Below are 19,526 nucleotides of genomic sequence, written 5' to 3' on the forward strand. Positions count from 1 at the left end.
GGCTGGTTTAATCTTATCTGATTTCTGTTAGGAGCATGTCAGTATAGACATAATCCCAAGGCAGAAACAGTGGACTACAATTGTCTTGAGTTGGTTTTGGAACCATAAATACATAGAGTGGAGGGTTCTACTAATTCTAAGAGTGATGAGATGAAAGATTGTTTTCAACTGTAAAGTCTTGAAGAAGTTACCAGAACATGATGATGGCATGGTTTTCTTTCCCTCTTGGTAGGATGGATTTTTGGTGAGAAGTGAAAAGCAAAAAGAATGAGAAGATATTAGTAACCAGGCAATAAAATTAACTTTTTTCAAGGCTGAAATGATTTTCTTATATACTCAACTCATAAAGAGAGGAAGTAAGTACTTTTCACAATCAGGAATAAAATGACTATCATTCTTCTGTTTACAAAAGCATTTCCCATAAACGACGTTAAGTATGATTGAGTAATAATAATATAGTGAAAGTGAACTTTCTGTTGATTAAAATTTTAGTTTTATTAAAAAATAAAAAATGAAAAATAAAAAACACAAGGATGGCTAGGAAATCACTGAATAGAAAGATCTGTAGGGTGGCGAGTGGCAGTGGGGGTTGGGGGACAAAAGAAAGAACTGCAACCAGCTATAAAAATGATCTACATTCATTAAACAGTATGGTATTGGACAAGAAGAAGCCATCAGACCAATCAAAAAGAATAAGAGAAAGACATCCTCAAGAAAGAGATCCAACTACATATACAAATCTAGTTTATGATAAAAGAGGTATCTCGAATCACAGGGGCAAAGATGCTCTGTTTAACATATGGCATAGGGATGACTGGATAGCCACTTGGAAAAAGGTAAAAGCAGATCCATTCTTTTCATCACAACCAAGAATAAACTCCGAAGGGATCAGAGAGATAAATATAAAAATAAAACTATACAAGTACCAAGAGAAAACATAAATGAATTCTTCTAAAATATTTGTATAAGGAGAGGCTTTCTAGCTATGATCTAAAGTCACAGAAGGAATAAAAGAGGACATTAGTAAATTTCACCATTTGCTAATTAAAACTAATAAAATGTTTTGCATGGCAAAAACATTAACAAAGTCGAAGACATCTGACAAACTGGGAAAAAATATTTACAGCATATGTCACAGATAAAGGGTTAAATACCTAATCAATTAAGAATTCATTTTAGGGGCGCCTGGGTGGCTCAGCTGGTTAAGCGTCTGACTGGCTCAGGTCATGATCTCACAGTTTGTAGGTTCGAGCCCCGTGTCAGGCTCTGTGCTGATAGTTCAGAGCGTGGAACCTGTTTCAGATTCTGTGTGTGTGTCTCTCTCTCTGCCCCTCCCACCCTCACGCTCTGTCTCTCTCTCCTCCAAAATTAAATAAAAACAGTTTAAAAAATTTTTTAAAGAGTTCTTTTTAATTGAGGAAAAAATCTAGTAGAAATCTATTTTCACCAGTCAGATTGACAAAATTCAGATGTTTGACAATATACTCTGTTGATGAGGTGGGTGGAGAACAGGCACTGCCATATATTCCCGATCAACAGGAAAAATGGTGTGACCCACCCACCAAGAAGGGGAATTTGATGCCATTTAATCAACTCTATAGAACAAAAGCAAACAACAACGCAGGACTTCCTCTATGAATATTTCCTGAACATCTATCTCCAACAATATGAAAACCACAAACGCACAAAGTTATTCACAAGTATTATTTGTCATTGTCAAGCATAAGCAATTGGTTGAATAAATGATGGTACATACACACAATGGAGTACTATGCAGCTGTGAAACACAATTATGAGGAGCTCTATGTGCTGGTATGGAATGAATTCCAGAAGATATTAGTGAAAAAAGCAAAAATACAATAAGAAAAATTGTCTAGTGTGCTAATTTTTGTGTAAAAATAAGAAGGAAACTTTAAAATGCATGTGATGGCTTATCATTACAGAAAGGAACACAAGAAGCACAAACCTGAAAACAATGTAACTGATTGCCCACAAGGGGGTTGCAGAAATTGTGTAGAAGGAATAGAAGAAGGAGTGATGCATCTCAGATTATATTTTTGTATTGTTTGACTTTTGAAATCATGCTGGTATTCTACATATTCAAAAAATTAAATTAAGTCAATAAGAATACAAAGAAAGTGCTAAAACTGAAGGCAAATTGAAATACATGAACCTACTTGTATTTCACATGAATTCTATAGCCACACTTAGGAAGGAAGAGATACAGGGAGAGGAACAGCTAATCTAAGTAATTTGTAAACACAGTATTTGACTATATACTCTCAGGCTTGGGGTACATGGGGAGTGAGACTACAAATAAATCCCAAACTCTTCTTAGCATGTTGTTTATTGTAATGTCATGGGAAAAGCAATTCTGAGACTATTTTAGATGTACTAAATAAAGGGATGAACAATGAGCAAGTGGGCTGTTGTTGTTGGAAAATAGAATTCTCGCTATGGAAGAAGGATACACAAATATGGAATGCTGGAAGGCAAGAAAGAACCCTTTGGGAGTGTATTAGAACTGCAGGTATTGTTATAAACTCATGATTTTAGAAAATATTTATATGAAAGTTTATGTGCACATATATGTGCATGCACATGTGTATATATGTGTGTGTCAGTACACTAGTATACACTAGTATACAGAGACATACTTATGCATATGAATCTTAGCTCTCTTTACTGAAAAGGGCCAATGTAGACAGAGATCCAACAAAAAAAGAGAACTATAGGCCAATATCCTTGATGAATACGGATGCAAAAATTCTCAACAAGATCCTTGCAAATCGAATCCAGCAGCATATCAAAAGAATCATCCACCAAGATCAAGTGGGATTCATTCCTGGGTTACAGGGCTGGTTCAACATTCGCAAATCAATCAATGTGATCCATCATATCAATAAAAGAAAAGATAAAAACCATATGATCCTGTCAATAGATGCAGAAAAAGCATTTGACAAAATACAGCATCCCTTCTTAATAAAGACTCTCGAGAAAGTTGGGATAGAAGGAACCTACTTAAACATCATCAAAGCCATCTATGAGAAGCCTTCAGCTAACATCATCCTCAACGGGGAAAAACTGAGAGCTTTCCCCCTGAGATCAGGAACACGACAGGGATGTCCACTCTCACCACTGTTGTTTAACATAGTGCTGGAAGTCCTAGCATCAGCCATCAGACAACAAAAGGAAATCAAAGGCATCAGAATTGGCAAAGAGGAAGTCAAACTTTCACTCTTCGCAGATGACATGATACTCTACATAGAAAACCCGACAGACTCCACCAGAAGCCTACTAGAACTGATCCAAGAATTCAGCCAAGTTGCAGGGTACAAAATCAACGTACAGAAATCGGTTGCATTTTTATACACCAATAATGAAGCAACAGAAAGAGAAATCAAGAAACTGATCCCATTCACAATTGCACAAAAAACCATAAAATACCTCGGAATAAACCTAACCAAGGATACAAGAGATCTGTATGATGAAAACTATAGAAAACTTATGAAGGAAATTGAAGAAGACACAAAGAAATGGAAAAACATTCCATGCTCATGGATAGGAAGAATAAATATAGTTAAGATGTCATTACTACCTAAAGCACTCTACACATTCAATGCAATTCCAATCAAAATTGCACCAGCATACTTCTCAAAACTAGAACAAACTATCCAAAAATTTGTATGGAACCACAAAAGACCCCGAATAGCCAAAGTAATACTGAAAAATAAAACCAAAACGGGAGGTATCACCATCCCAGACTTCAGCCTCTACTACAAAGCTGTCATCCTCAAGACAGTATGGTATTGGCACAAAAACAGACACATAGACCAATGGAACAGAATTGAGAACTCAGAAGTGGACCCAAAAGTATACAGCCAACTGATCTTTGACAAAGCAGGAAAGAATATCCAATGGAAAAAAGACAGCCTTTTTAACAGATGGTGTTGGGAGAACTGGACAGCAACATGCAGAAGAATGAAACTAGATCATTTTCTCACACCATGCACAAAAATCAACTCAAAATGGATAAAGGACCTGAACGTGAGACAGGAAACTATCAACACCCTAGAGGAGAAAGCAGGAAACAACCTCCTTGACCTCCACCGCAGCAACTTCTTACTTGACACATCCCCAAAAGCAAGGGAATCAAGAGCAAAAATAAACTGTTGGGACCTCATCAAGATTAAAAGCTTCTGCACAGCCAAGGAAACAACCCAGAAAATTAATAGGCAACCAACGGAATGGGAAAAGATAGTTGCAAATGACATATCAGATAAAGGGTTAATATCCAGAATCTATAAGGAACTCACCAAACTACACGCCCGAAAAACAAACAACCCAGTGAAGAAATGGGCAGAAGACATGAACAGACACTTCTCCAAAGAGGACATCCAGATGGCCAACAGACACATGAAACGATGCTCAGCATCCCTCCTCATCAGGGAAATACAAATCAAAACCACACTGAGATACCACCTCACGCCAGTCAGAGTGGCTAAAATGAGCAAATCAGAGAACTCTAGATGCTGGCGAGGATGTGGAGAAACGGGCACCCTCCTACACTGTTGGTGGGAATGTAAACTGGTACAGCCCCTCTGGAAAACAGTGTGGAGGTTCCTCAGGAAACTAACAATAGAACTCCCTTATGACCCAGCAATAGCACTGCTAGGAATTTACCCAAGGGATACAGAAATGCTGAGGCATAGGAGCACATGTACCCCAATGTTCATAGCAGCACTCTCCACAATAGCTAAAACATGGAAAGAGCCTAAGTGTCCATCAACAGATGAATGGATCAAGAAGATGTGGTTTATCTATACCATGGAATACTACATGGCAATGAGAAACAATGAAATCTGGCCATGTGTAGCAACATGGATGGACCTTGAGGGTGTTATGCTGAGCGAAATAAGTCAGGCAGAGAAGGACAAATATCATATGTTTGCACGTATAGGAGGATTAGGAGGAACTTGACGGAGGAACAAGGGGGAGAAGAAGGGCGGAAATGGTGGGGGAAAGGGAGAGAGGCAAACCATGAGAGACTCTTGAATGCTGACAAAAACTGAGGACTGATGGATGTGGGGGGGAGGGGGGGATGGGCATGGAGGAGGGCACTTTGGGGATGAGCACTGAGTGTTATGTGGAAACTAATTTGACAATAAACTATTTGTAAAAAAAAATTAAATAAATAAATAAATAAATAAATAAAAAAGAAAAGGGCCAATGAGCAAGGGCCAGCATAGCAACAAGCAAACCTAGCACCCAGACCTTGGCCCGACTAAAAGGAACCAAGTCTTCTAGGAGAAATGGCTGATTCTAGGGCTGGAACAGGGCAGCTTAATTCCTAAGAAGATAGGCTGCCTCTGGCATCCAACACTCGTTTTCCTCTTCAAATCTCATGAAGCTGTACACATGTTTTTATATCTACTGTTGACATGACTCTTGGTCAATCTTTCTGGGCTGCCACAAAGCTGCTTATAATGTTCCTCGGGTCTTTATAGAACTTCCAAGAATTCCAAATTGTCATTTATTTTTACCCTGTGTTCCTGCAAACATTCCTTTAAAGGCCACATAAAACTCATTTTTAATTTGTATCATGGTAAGCTTCTCTTATTTGCAACTGGTTCCACCTTTATACTTCCATACAGTCGTCTGACATTATAGGTCTAAAAAGTTTGCCAAAACACAAATGTCAGAAAGATTGGCCACAACTAATTAAACAACACACATTGCAGAAGCCATGTATTCAGTATAGCGTGTTAAAAATAAAAACAGACAACAATTGGCTGAGAGTATTTGTAGTGTGGACGTGCTATAAAGCTCAGTGGCCAAGACTGTGCCTTTTAAAGGCTCACTGACTGACAATACAACTGTTCTCAGAGTACAGGGAAAAATACAGCAGAGACCAAATGCATTATAATAAATTGGCCCTTTATCATTTTCCAGGTGTCCACCTAACATTTCCATCACCAGTAACATGCACTTGGAGACTACAGCTTATGTCAACATGTCCATGATAGGATGCCCTCGTCCGTGGGGTAACCTACCTGAGGGACAGCCACTAAGCAAAGAATGCCCTCTCACCTAGAACTGCTGCTGCAAAGACTGGCCTTCCGCCTACCTTGAGATGGTCTGAGCTCTGATGCAGACCTGCTGACCTTTCAAAAGCAGGGAAGAACACTCCAAACAGACAACAGGCCATGCCTCTTCCCTTGGAGTAAGTGTCAGTGAGGGTGAGGAAGGGAAAGAGAAAGCTATTCTTCCCAGGGCTTCAGAAAAGGTGGGAGTGCCTAACTGACTAACCCAAGAAGAACCTCTGTGTTAGGCAAATTTCTAGTTCTGTAGTTTAAGTGTGAGGTCACTACTCTGGCAGGCCCTGCTTGCTCCTGCTCCACACTGCTAAGCCATTTCCCCTTTTTTGTATGTGCTTTTTACTGCTGCTTCTGCGGACTAATTTTGGCACACAGAAGAGGCTCAAATGTCTGTGTTATAAGTTTGAGGCTCATCCAATATTAATCTTAGTTATATGCACCATATTGTCCCCAGTTTGATTGTTTGCTTAATTTGCTTTTCTCTCGATGAAAAGGGAAGGGAAACTCAAACATTACAGAGAGAACGTAGATTTTCTTCTTTGCCCTTTCTATCCCTAAACCAGCTAGTACAGTACTTTCAAGTGGATTATGGAAAGGATTAAAAGTGAAGGGTTAAAAGACAAATAGAAGTGGTTTCTATTGTCAGCCTCTGAAATTCAATGAACAGACTGAAAGTTCAGTTGAGGTCTATGAAAATATTAGCAGATGCCAAAAGGCCAGCAGCCAGGATTTGTGTCTTTGTGCAACAACTGAATAGCTACCAACAGCTAGAAAATTTTAAAAACCATGGATGTGATGGAATAGTCACTCCTATAAAAAAGAGAGTGAGAAAGAAATGTTTCTACAGTAATTAGATTTATGAACTCTTAAAAGAACATTCTCCACAGATCCTAAGCCTCTAAGCATGTAGAGATAACTGAAACATTAAGACTTGAAGATAACATTTCTTTATTTTTTTAATGATTCTATTAATAATAGCAGTGAATCTGACCTAACTTGAGATCTTGTAGTGAAGGGAACTAGCATGCATAATTATTCACCAGAATTTAAGTTTGCAACAAGCTTTAGAAGTTCTATTTTTAAGTTATTCAGAATATTAATCATACGACATCTTAACAAGATGGAGTTTCCTTTCTCAGTCGTAAATTTAGTTAATTACATAAATAAAATCATGATTGGCCCTCCTTAATGATTTTGTGCTTCTGAACATGTAAATTGGAAACATATCTTATTTGATTCATCTTTTTAAAAAAGACATTAGTCAACATAGTAAAAATTTAGGCTATATAAATGTTGAAAGTGTTCTTTAGTTTTAACTAGAATTTGCATTTTTAAGATAAAACATAAGTGGCAAAAACATGATTAAGGCAACTATTTGGGATTTTATTTGCTGATAAAATTACAAAATGTGTAAATGCTTCAAAAATGCTTAGCAAATGATACTTTCCTTTTTTATAATTAGAATCCATAGTTTTAATTTAGTTTTATCAGAATGAATTTATTGCTTTTACTTCTATAAGGACAATTTTTCTATTAAATCAAGTATCTGAACTGATATTTGACTGTAGTGACAGAAAAGAAACAGGAGAGGGCACTTCAGCTCTCTAACAAAATAAAACCATCCTAAACCCTTTTTATAAATCAGTAAAACATTGAGAGGATTTGAAATATCTGGTAAAGGTTAAACAAAAATGTGAAGAAAGTTCCTCTACTTCCCATAGCTTAATGAAAGATATCTCAGGTAAATGGCAGTTTCTTTCATTAATCATTCCATAAATCAATTGGGTAACATGAAAAACAAATGTTCTCAGATCTGCAAATCCATGGATCCATCATTTCAAGAACACTTAAGTTAAAAAAATCTCACATTTATTTGGAAATTGCCTGATATATTGAATGTCCTTAATTTAAATGAGTAAATTCTCATAATCCAGGATTTATAAGAAGAAGAGTGAGTTCTCTATATAAGAATAGCAATATGTAATACTGTGTATTTCTTATACCTTGGTTTGATGCTTACTAATAATTAGCTGTGCCCTTAGTCATGTTATTGAATCAGTTTCCTCCAAAATTATATGCAGCAGCAGCAGCAGCAGCAGCACCTCAAGGAAAGGCTGTTGCTTTCAAGTAGCTTCCACTTTATTGTGGTTGAAAAAATAACATTAATATATGAAATAGCAAATAATAGAGAAGATAGCACACAATTAAATCAAAATTGTGTTATTTAGTGTATAAATGATACCAGACAAGTTATTATAATTCCCTAGGCCTCAGTTTTTATATCTTATGAGGTTCTATAGTTGATGAACTGACTAAAACACTGACATTCATTCTTACTTTGTATATTATTCTATCAAAGTTGATTCTCTAGTGCCCAGGCTCTCGATACATTTACCATGGTTCTTAACCATGAGACTGTAGAGGCTCACTTGAAAATCTTACAGAAGATGTGGAGCTTATCCCCCTGAAAAATGCTCTAATATATTTCTAACTCAAAATGAGTAAGGTTCATTTGAAGAGGTTCAGGGGCCTTCAGAAATCAATCTATAGACTCCCTAATCTATAACACTCCCTAGTGGGTTGTTTAGCATAACAAATTCTTAACTGCATCAAGAATCTCTGATAGAGGCACAAATTATACGGTTCTTACATATGTTGGGGGCTTATTCCTAGAAATTTCATATGATGTTGTTGAGTCATTATGGGTGATGAGGTTGCAGAGGGAGGTATCATACCAAGCAATTTGGGACTTTATCCCATAAGTTACAAGAAGTATACTAGAATATTTAAACATCGAAGTGGAAGATATGCATTTTAACAAAAATCAGAGAATAGAATGTAAAGTAAACAGAAGAAGAAAGACAGGAAGCAAGGAAATTATTAGTTTATAGCACAACAGACTGGGTGAGGCATAGTGAGAGCCTGTTTAAAAATCTTTCCAAAATTAGGGATGTTCCCTTTTCTAAGATAGGCCTATTTGATTCTGTAGAATAAATAATGGGACAGAAGTTTTCAAACACCACGGGGCATTTTGAAACTGGACAAAGGATTGTTCTGAAGTTCCATTTATTTTCTGCTCAGGACAACAGTAGATGCTAGCAGCCTTGTGGAGTACCCTAAGTGGAGTACTGCAAATGTCCAAGCAGCCTAGGATCCACCGAGAAGTTATGGCCTACTCCTCCCGAAAAGACAGACCTGGAGGGCTTTGCTACCCATTCACATCAGGGTCAGTGGCAGGAGTTCTGTCCCTTTTCATTATATCTCTTAGGGCAGAAGGGAGTGGAAGAAATCATGGGCCACTCCAATGAGAAAATATCTCTCCATCTTGTAGTAGCCAAAAACAACAAGCAAGCAAAATTTCCGGATGGAGACATTTTTCAGAGAACCATACTTTAATGAAAAAAAAAAAAAGTATATGTGTATGTGTGTATGTAAGAATGTCTTCTAAGAAATTTGCACACAGATCCTAACATTTCCACATATTGCCAAATCCCATTTGTTTTCTAAAAGAAAAGAAAAATATAATTAATTAAATGTTGAGTATTGGATACAGAAACGTTCTCCATCTTATAAAGAGGAATTTGGCCAAGAGCCCCCAAGAATAGGGGCAGAAACAAGACAGAGTCAGTGGCATTGGAGAAAATAGATGAGATTCAAACATCAGTTTATTGATTCTACTCAGAATCTGGTATCTAGTTAGATGTGGGAAATGAAAGCAATGGTTCCAAAATCTCTATAGAACAAAACACACACTTCATTCAAGGCACTTCACAGTCCAGCCCAACTCACCATACAGCCTCCTGCTCCCGCTGTCCACCTTAGTCTGCATTCAATGACATCAGACTGACAAACAAACCGCACACCTTGTTGTCTCTGTGAGTTTGTGCATATTGTGTTACCTTGGCCCAGAATGCTCTTATTCATGACTCTCCATCTGATGAAATCCTATCCTTCAGCAAATCTCAGCCCCGAAGCCACCTTCTCTATTAAGCCCTTGTTAAGGTCCTCTGCCCACCTGAAAAACAAAAAATCACCCCATCCATGTGTGCAGTGGTTTATGGGAGTGAACATCTTTCACATCTTTCTTTTCCACTGCATTGTGAGCTCTTCAAAGAAGGAGCCCGATCTAACTGCTTTTGTTTCCCAAGCTTCCAGCACAATGTTAGCACATGATAAGGAATAGATCATTATTTCTTAAAGAAAGGGAGAGAGAAAAAGGAATTCCAGTTAAAAGGCTATTCTAATAATCCAGACAGCCTCTTATAAGCCTAATTATGAAAAGTGGCATTGGGAATGGAAATTCATAATTATGAAAATTAAATAGTTTCAAGTAGCCGAGTGCTTAAATATAAAGAAAGAGAGAGGATTTGAAGATGATTCTGACCAAGTTTTCTGGCCCAAGAGATGGAAAGAACAAAAAGATATTATATTGAAAACATAGAGTAGGAAGGAGACAGAAAATGAATTACTGTTTCAGACTTTTAACTTGATATGCAGAAGGACATCCATTTTAAGATGCTCAGCAGGTATTTGTATATTCCAATTCAGAGCTGATGCTTTAAGAAAAGTTGGGGGCTCAAAGCACAGCTGTGGAAGCTATGGCGTGGATGATATTGAAGAGGAAAGGACCAATGACTGGATTTGGGGGTTCTGCCTCTATTTAAGGAAAGACGAAAAGAATGGAGGCAGTAAAGGAATCTGTGAGAGGCCAAATGAAGTGACCCAAGAAAACAGAGGATCACAGGAGCCAAGCAAAGAGCAATTTTAAAAGAAGGGAAGGCCAAAGGTACAGAGAGTGTTGAAGGTGAGATGGATGGATGGAGCCACCATCACTGTAAAGGAGAGCAGCCTCACCAAACAGCAGAATGGAGCTCGAGCCAGTGAGGAGAGGGAGTAAAGACAAGAGTGTGACCTGTTCTTGAAAATGTTGGTCATAACAGGGATGAAGGATGTTTCCTTACAATCTGTAAATTATTTCAGATTGTGACCTACATTGTCTTTTAATTGAATGTTGGCTTTAATCAAGTTTCATTAAAGTGTCAACTGCCCATAGCTACTAAGGTAATTTTTGCTTTTTTAATTTAAGAAGTTAAAAATAGACTCTGTATATAGGCTGGAGTTGGGGTTTAGAAGCAGTGTGAGGATTCATTGATACTGTCTTTTAAAGTGTATCATTTAACTTTAAATAAATCAACCCAGTTTTGGTTTTTCCCTAAAGATGAACCCAGAAGACCTTAGAGGACCTTAAATAGTCCCTTCCCCAAGAAAGAAAGAAAGAAAGAAAGAAAGAAAGAAAGAAAGAAAGAAAGAAAGAAAGAAAGAAAGAGAAAAAGAAAAAGAAAGACTTCCATTAAATCCAGCTGGAATTGTGTATTCTCAACTGATCTAGGGCTGGGCCCTGAAATAGAGTCAGGGTTTAACTGTGAGTCCTATACACTTGTAGTCATTATTTCTCACTAGGCTTTCTCCTCTTGTCTTTCTAGATTGCAGGCTGTATTATTTAATGTAGCAAAGGGAGAATCAAAATGTCTGCCTTCCTCACAGCTGAGTACTTTTTATTGTCTCTTTCCCTATTTATTACTGAGGAGATCTGTGGATTTCAGATTATAATCAGTGAGACTTGTGGCTGTGTTTTTCCAGTGCCATGCCTGTCTTCGGTAGGTAAATGCCATCGATTTTAGAACTGAAGACCTCTGTGTTTTAATTTGGTTTCAGCCAGTTGTGTTTAAATCTATTTTCTGAACTGGTTTTGGGAATTGTATAAAGATCTACTGAAAACGCCAACTTGTCAGAGTTCAAAAAATATTAACTAAATAATACAGTCAGGATCATTTTACTCTGTCAGTGACTTTCTGGAAGTTATACTTGATGAATTTCTGCAAAGGAAGTATTTCCTTCCCTGGAGGAGAAACAGGAAGCCAAGATGAAAGAACCTAAAAGGGAGAAAGAAAACAGAGGAAAGAGATTTCTCCTCCTGGGAATAGCAGATGAGGCAATTGCTGATGAAAAGCAGTTTTAAGAAAAGCCATGCTTTTACTTACTTTACTGGCACATATGTATTTATATATAACTGATTTATGTATTTTGTTCATGTACATATCAGTGTGTCCCTGCTAGAATATATGCTACAAAAGTGCAGGGATTTTTATTTCGTTCACTTACATGTCCCAAGCACCAAGTACAGAGTCTGGCATGGTATAGTAATTTTTTTTTATTTATTAAAAACTCTCAAGTCCTGGGAGTATTTCACTTTCCTACCACAGAGGAGCTCTCTTCAGCACTCCTTACCCTGTTCCTGACTCCTTACCCTCTTCTCCCACCCAGTCTCATATGAGTGAAGTCAGAAAAAGACAAATATCACATGACTTCACTCCCGTGGCTGGACTGGCCAGGCAAATTTCACTTAGCATAATACCGTCTACTTCCATCCATGTAGCTGCAAATGGCCATCATACTTTTTTGTTGCCGAGTAATACTCCATTGTATATATATACCACATCCTCTTTATCCATTCATCTGTCAGTGAACATATGAGCTCTTTCCATACTTTGGCTATTATCGATAGTGCTGCTGTAAACATTGGGTGCATGTGCCCCTTGGAAACAGCACACCTAACACAGCAATTTTAAATTATATAGCCCCTTCCTATTAAACAGGAATGTTGTTTTGAGTGCCCCAGGACAAAAAAGGGCTGTGGTAAAAAATTGATGTATTTAACCTCTGTGGATAATGTTCATGCCACCCCAGCCCCTTACTGAACATTTAGAGTGGCTACAGTATTGTACGGAAGCAAGAGACTAAGTCCCAAGTTTATGTACACCTATCACCCGTACACTTTGGTTGGCAGAGTCACACTGCCCAAAGAGTAGCAGCTATCAAAATGTTAAGAAGTGGGAGAAAAAAGAACTTATGTTTTCTGTGCCTACAGAGGCCCTCTTATCCCCATGCAGTGGTCATGAAGGCCACTGCTCAGATACCCTTTCCAGAGTCCAAGCACAGGGAACATGTTTGCTGGGCAGCCTCCAGCTGCTGCATCCCCAAACCTGCCACAAGCACTCGTGCCTGGACGGTGCTCCCCCCACCCCCCAGCTTCTCTCAGGCAGAGCTGTGGCTGGCAGAGTCACTAGCTGCAGGCCGTCCTGCCCCATGAGGAACTCTTGTAATGTGCAGCCTTTGCTCAGAGACTTCCAGTTGGCCAGGAAACTTTTCAGAACAGCACTGCAGTCTGAGACTCTTCCTATCCAAGCCTTCTGCTTTTCACAGGTGTCAGATCAGGTTCCAGGCTGGGAGGGTCACCTACCAGCTCCTGTTCCCTCCTCTTTTATCCCTTGCTGGCATTTCCTCCCAGAGAATCTTTTGCACATCTAATCCTGCCTTGACGCTAGCTTTTTGGAGGACTTGAACTAATACACCTCCAAGAGCCAATAGATCCTGCTAATTCACAAAATTCTTGAGTATCAATATTACAGAAAGATATTATGGGAGAAGATGTGATCTTTTAAAAGCCTTATTGGTGGGAGGGGGAGTGTGGGGAGTGCCTGGGTGGCTTCAGTTAAGCATCAGACTCTTGATTTCAACTCAGGTCATGATCTCACAGTTTTTGATTTCAAGCATCAGGCCCTGTACTGACAGCATGTAGCCTGCTTGGGATTCTGTCTGCCTCTCTCTCTGCCCCTCCCCTGCTCACTCACTATCTCTCAAAAATACATAAATAAACATTAAAAAAATAAAAATAAAAGCCTTATTGGGGATAATGTACACCTGAATATAGATGGCAAATGCCATCTCCGATATGTTAATGAAGGAGGCTTTTGACCTCCAGTTTAGAGGTGACTTTAGGAGTTCTTAAGCCCTTTAAATTTGTGTGTATGATATTGAGGGTGTACACAATTCTCCCTGAAGAAGATCTATACCTTTCCGCACATTGCTTTACAAAATTCTCACCAGTGGCAACTCTGAGTTAACTCAGTAGTTCAAAAGTCATATTAACATGAAATCTGTATTACAATGTAACTTATTTTATACAACAACACTAATCAAGCCTCTATTTTCTAGCCTAGACTAAATGTTATCTTTAAAGCCCTGCGAACTAAGACCCTAGTACAAAGATAATCAGTACTGTGTTCTTCCAATACTGAACTTGAAAAGAAGCCACGCTCTAATTTAGGTAGTTATTGGCATAAAAGAAATAAGTAATTGAAAAATCAATAGGTTGATTTGTCCTATTAGAGGAGAGAAAATCAGTAGTAGATGCTTCAACTCTTAGCCCAGACAATGCTTGTAGTTAATCTGCTGGAAGGATAGTGAAAAAGCACCTCTAGCAGCTGTTCTCAAGAAGGATTATGTCAGCACCATTCACATCAACTATACACAGAACATTTGTGTCAGCAGCATAAATGCTGACATGTCAGCATCTCTATACCCCCCACCCCCACCCAAACGTGTATAGTTTAATTAGACCAAAGACAGGGAACGGTTTGTGGACAGCTCAACCTGGAAGTAATGGCTTCCTCGGGGAGCGATTCCTGCCCCACCCTGGGGAATCATCTAATATGTGTCGTTGCTGTCTCTGCAGGAAACTATTCTCAGAAAGTAATCACTTTACCCTGAATCTACTGGAATGCTTACAGTGAAGTGGGATAAATAATTTGTCTGGACACCACCAGAACTCTGTGCTCCTGCTACTACCAACATCGGCCAGGCACTCAAAACTCATCCCTGTGCAGGCTTATCTTATCTATAGGTTCATTTTAAATGTGATGAAGAAAGCTTCTGCAAAGGGAACTAGCAGGTCAACAGAACAGGTTCCTACCATCCCCTGGTGGCTGGAACAAGCAAGTCCTTCAAGGGGAGAACAAGGTCCCCTGAGCAGCAGAAGGCTTCACAAGGGATAGATACAGATTGCTCTCCCTCTGCCTTTAAATGTTCTTTGGATGTACTTGGCCCTTGCCTTGGAGTAAAAATTCTCACTTAGTACTCTTGATTTCTCAATTCCTGGTAGTAGTGAATGATAATTTTAGGAAGCAACTAAAGTTCATTCTTGGAAAACCAGGAGCAGAGATTGGGGGGTGCAGGGGACGGGCAATGGATGTATAGGTTGCAATCTTTTTAGTCACCAAGGGGAAGGAAAGAATTAAATCCAGTACATTTTAGAAAATATTGAATCCTTTGAAACCTTCTCTATGTAGAGCCAGGTAGTGGGAATAAACATCAGAGAAGAGTTAAAAGTCTTTTGAAGAGAAACCAGAAATTTTCCTATGATGATGACAATCAGATACTAACTTCTGACAAATCAGACATTACCTCCAGCTGAGTTCCTTCCTGACCACTTGCTGAGTTCCTTACTTATATTTCTTCCTCTATGGGGACATTTTCTTTTTTTTTTTTTTTAAAAAGTGGTCATCTACATTATGAATTAAAACATCTGTTTTGAAAGACACACACACACACACACACACACACATAGTTTTAAAACATTATTGTTCATTGTAGAGATTTAATGGGGTAGTCAGCAAGTCTAAGATGGTCATCATAATGATTTAGACCGAGTGTGGGCTCTTGTTTTGGTGTCATATATTTACTAAAAACTCTTTACACTAGGATCCTGACAGAGACCCAGAAAGGGTTATAGAAGTCTCAGTATGGGGCTGCCAATGTCCTGAACCAGTTGTCCTGAATGCTCCCCAGAATGCCCATCAGCATAACACCACTGGCCCTAATTTTTTTTTTTAAAAAGGAAAAGCATAAAAATCTTTGCTTTCAGTTTGACCAAAGTCTATTGCACATTTTAAAATATACTTTCATAGACATAATTCTGGAAAAGCCAGAGTTATGGACATGAAGATCAGAGTAAAATATGTTAGGTATCATATGATACTTTGTTAACACAGAGTAATAATTTTTACTTACACTGCATCTTTTTAAAGAATCACAAATTGGTTTACTGCTGTCACTACAGAACCATTATTCAATCTTTCTGAGAAATTATAAAGGACACACAAAACACATGTCTAAAGATGAAAGAAAGGAAATGTTTTCCCTATCTAATAAAAAGGAAAAGGGAGTGTCACAGGAAATTATACACTGCTAAACTTATATGAATACCAGAGCAAATGGTCAAATGAGCCATTATAATATTGCATAAGATATGTAGCAGGGAACAAAGCTTTTTGAAGAGCATCATCCTAACAAAACTGATTTAGGGTGTTGGGGGTTTTTTTTGTGGCTTTTTTCAAGGAATTATATGAACAAAGCAGTTTTAATGACAGTAAGGTTTCTAAGTCCTCTGTGTTGAAAGAAACACAGTGTCATACATGGGGGAGAAGAAGGGGGGAAATAGTGGGGAAAAGGGAGAGAGGCAAACCATAAGAGACTCTTGAATGCTGACAAAAACTGAGGACTGATGGATGTGGGGAGAGGAGGGGGAATGGGCACGGAGAGGGGCACTTGTGGGGATGAGCACTGGGTGTTATTGGAAACCAACTTGACAATAAACTATTTGTAAAAAAAAAAAAAAAAAAAAGAAAGAAACACAGTGTCATAGACTAGGAGTAAGAAGATGTGGATCTAGCCTTGTCTCTTCCATGGAGTCTCCAGGAACTCTGAGTAAATCACTCATCTTTTATTTCTTGGATTCTCCTCCAGTAAAATCAGGGAACAATTCCTACTTGTCAATGTCTACTGGACTAGAGCTGTTAAGAAGCTTAGAAATGGGGTCCAAAACCCCAGGGATATTCGTATCTTAAATACATGCTACCTAGGGTAGCTACTTGCCTCACAGAATTCCCACCTGTGGAATTAGCCCCTTTGATGCAGAAACTTTGGAATAGAAAGTAATCATACTTTAATTACATCCTATTCTTTTTGTCTGCAGCTGATTAATGCAGGTACAGACACTTCATTCAAACTGAGCTGATCAAATTCTCTCTCTCAGGACACAAATAGAGAGCTAGAAAGGCAAAAATTAAATTAAATTAAATTTAAAACATTGGGAATGGTCAATCTACAGGGTCATAAGACATTTTTTAAATCATGAAATAATAGATCATAGGGCAGTAATCATGGCCCCATGCACTGGAGTAGAATTAGTCTTGCCAGCTTGTGCAGCATTTCTTCTGTGGAGTATGAGATTAGACCAGCAGGATGGTGTTGACACCTGATTTGGGGACCCTCCATACTACAGTGGTCCCTAAAAGTGATCAGAAAGCATTACTAGTAGGAAGAACAAAATTTGTTTTATGAAAAGTTTGTTTCTTGTATATATTTATATAATTTATATAGATGCATAATATACATAAGTTATATTTGTATAGTATCTAGAGATGTTTCTATAAATACTATATGTTTATATTATATACTTACGTATATATATATATGATATATAATAAATTTCTTCTTGTAAATCTGTAAAAAAATATTGCCTTTTGTGGGGCACCTTGGTGGCTCCATTGGCTAAGCATCCAACCCTTGATATCAGCTTAGGTCATGATCTCACGGTTCATGGGCTCAAGCCCCGCATACAGCTTTGTGCTGGTATCATGGATCCTGATTGGGATTCTCTCTCTCCCTCTCTCTCTACCACTCCCCTGCATGCACATGTGTACTCTCTCTCTTTCTCTCTCTCAAAATAAATAAACAAACTTATGTGTATGTATGTTGCCCTTTGTGAACGACCACCGCCTTCACCTAAAAATAGATTAATACATGTAAAGCTAGTGTTGGTAATGGCAGTAGCAACACATAATATAAAGTTCATTTCAATTCAAACAACTTAGAAAAGGTAGAAATGAAGGAGAAAAACCTATAACAAGATGTTTATTTATAATTCCATTCACATCATTCCATTCCATTCATGATCCATTTATAAGTTTAGTAGATAGAATAGATGCATTCTCCCTTTTATGAACTGGGCAGAGCTAGAAACTCTTAAGCTCCAAATGGGACAAGTCATAAATGGAGACAGGATATACAAACTTCAGTTCACAATCACATCTCTTAAACAAGGCCAAACAAATGATCACCTCAGGACCCATTCAGACATCTGAGTCTAATCATTAATGCAAAAATCTGAAAGTCTGACTTCACATTTCTTTACCTCTACCCCACACACCATTTTGCACTGGCTTTTTAAATTCTGTCATATTATTGAGCAATAACTGAGTTACAATCTTATAATCATTTAGACCAGATCTTTTAATTCCAGATGGAAAAACTTCAAGTAAAAAAAAATCAAAATTTCAAACAATTTTACATTTGCATGACTCCTAGAAATAGCAAGAATATTTTAAAATCTCCCTTAATCCGTTCAGTCAATCGTGTTGAGAGTCAACATGTTAGCCCTGTCAGTGCCTGGCCAAGCCTGAAAGAATCAAACTCTATGACTCAGGGCTAAAAGGATAGTTTTTAATCCTCAAAAAGCTGTCAAGTACCTCATGATTTCTTCTAGTTTATGGGTGTTCATTATAGTAGCCTTCATCGCTCTTAAAAATCCATCCATGACTTACTGTCAAATATATTTCCTTCAATTAAAGGGTATCCTCCCTGATACTGATTCCTAAAGTATACTCCCTCTTTCTTTAAAAAGTGTGGAGTTGGGGTGCCTGGGTGGCTTAGTCGGTTAAGCATCCAACTTTCGCTTAGGTCATGATCTTGTGGTTTATGGGTTCGAGCCCCGCGTTGGGCTCTGTGCTGACTGCCACCTCAGAGCCTGGAGCCTGTTTCAGTCTGTTACTCCCTCTCTCTCTGACCCTCCCCAGCTCACGCTGTCTCTCTCTCCTAGAAATTAAAAAAAAAAAAACACAAAAAAACAAAAAAAAAAAACATTAAAAAGTGTGGAGTTATTAACAACTATGAGAAAATAGACTTGATCATCACATTCTTTGACAGACAGCATCTCTCTGCCTACTCTTTTCTTTGAGACCCCACAACCCTTTTAGGTTTATGCTGTCTGTGTGTGTTTATGACATTCATCACCATGAGCCATACCTGCGAGAGTAGAGATACAGCGCCATAGGGAGAGACATTGCTGGCCAAATCCCTTGTAGATTATGTCAGAGTGAGTGATGATGCTGGAAGCTTGTAGAAGAACAGCAGAAACTGTGAGAGCCTAGGATACTTTATCTAGATCAAAATTTGTGCAAAGCTCTGGTGTTGGGTATTTCCTGGAATATTTTTCATATTTATCCTAAGCCAAAATTTTATCTTTAAAGCCAAATCATTCCACATCCCAAGTTACTGAACTAAGGCTATTTTTCCTATTTGTTATCCAGTCTGATAGGTACACAATAATTCAATACTTCTAGGAGAGCATCACAGTCTTATAAGGAAATGATATTAAAAAATGGGAAAATACAATACTGGCTTGTGACTGCCAATAGCTTTTTTTCAGAGAGGGGAACTGTTGGGTTCTCTGTTACCTTTATTCCAATT

Source organism: Hyaena hyaena, unplaced genomic scaffold (genome assembly GCF_003009895.1).
Source record: "Hyaena hyaena isolate Hyena2069 unplaced genomic scaffold, ASM300989v1 scaffold_1265, whole genome shotgun sequence".
Lineage (NCBI taxonomy): Eukaryota > Metazoa > Chordata > Mammalia > Carnivora > Hyaenidae > Hyaena > Hyaena hyaena.